The sequence below is a fragment of the Triticum dicoccoides genome, chromosome 2A (genome assembly GCF_002162155.2).
Source record: "Triticum dicoccoides isolate Atlit2015 ecotype Zavitan chromosome 2A, WEW_v2.0, whole genome shotgun sequence".
Classification (NCBI taxonomy): domain Eukaryota; kingdom Viridiplantae; phylum Streptophyta; class Magnoliopsida; order Poales; family Poaceae; genus Triticum; species Triticum dicoccoides.
The window spans coordinates 226424004-226425600 of record NC_041382.1 but is presented as its reverse complement, the minus strand read 5'-3'; positions in this window follow the sequence as shown (position 1 = coordinate 226425600).

Sequence of the window (1597 nt, the reverse complement as noted above, 5' to 3'; positions counted from 1 at the left end):
CCCCCTCCACTCCATTCGCTCCACCAAAGCCGCCCTCCCCTCCGCGCCGATACGTCGGCGTCGGTTCGGCGATCCTCTCACTCCCACAATACGCTCTCATAGACTGCCGTCCTCTAGCCGCGCCGCCACCTCTAGCTACATTCTTGTGGAGGCGCACGGCGGTCAGCGCCGCCACCGCTAGCGACGTTCGTGTGGAGACGCATGGCAGTCAGCTTCTCCCACGGTACGCACATTCTAGACTGAGGCCCCGTTCATGTCGGTGTAGCGCTGAATGTTAGCTGATAGACGCTGTTAATCTCACTATTTGCCGAAGTAGTTTACTGTCAATAGGCTCTGCTTAAGAAGCTTCCTTGCCCTGTTCTGCACTCAATCTGCTTAGCTGAGATGGCATGCCAAGGCCGATTAGTTGCTAAAATATCCTGCCATATATTTATTGTGACATAGATTGCCATGGTCTAGTAGCCAATCTGTTAGGTGAAATAGCTCTACACTGTTTTATACTCGATCTTTGTTGCTGCGATGGCCTTCGATAGTTCGATGGCTGTGTGCTCAGCCTCATTGACTGCTGAAACAGCCTGCCATAATTTGGCACTCAAATCTGTTTGCTGAATTAGATTTACATATATTTTGTTACTTAGATCTACTCGTCCAAATATCTTGCCATAGCTTTAGACATCGACCTAGGTATTTTTTTTCTTGACTTCATAAAAAAGCATATATGTTTTTCCTGTAATATCTAGTAGAAGAACTAATTTGTATTTCTGGACTTCATAAAAAAGCATATATGTTTTTCAGGTCTTGGATAACTTCTGCTTGAAGATTCTCCGCTGCATATGTTGAGGGGGTTGAAAACTTCATGAACTTTATCAGAGCTGAGTACGGTGGTCCGAAATCAGATGTGCTCTGCCCGTGTAGTAGTTGTATGAATTCAGTAACAAGACCCCGGTCAACTATGCAAAATCATCTACACTTGTATGGGATGTCGGTCACATATACTTGGTGGGTTCATCATGGTGAAGCTGTGAACGTCAATGTTATTGACTACGTGGAAGCAGCAGATCACCATCTTGATCTGCCTAATGCTCAGGTGGAAGAGGAGGAGGAGGAGGAGGTGGTGGCGGAGCCAGTGAGTTTGACCAACATTTAAACAATGCTACAAAATGCTCGTGCATTCCGTGAACTTTCACCTGCAGAAGAAAAACGGTGGGACCGCATGTTGGAACAATGCAACGTTGCTGTCACCCCAGGAAATAAGCTGTCAGTATTCTTAGCTATGGTCACCTTTCTACAGGTGAAGACATCTGAGCGGATGACCAACAAATCATTCGATGTGATGTTGGATGCTTTCCGCAAATCTTTCCCAGATGCGTCTGAGCTGCCAGACACCTACAGTAAAATGAAGAATTTCCTTCGTGTAGTTGGAATTGGATAAGATATGATCCATGATTGTAAGAATAATTGTGTTCTGTTCCGGAAGGATTATGCCAACTTAAGTGAATGCCCGAAATGCAAATCATCAAGATGGAAAGATGGCGATGTTGTGAAGAGGATTCCTCATAATGTCCCGAGACATTTTCCAATTACACCAAGATTGCAG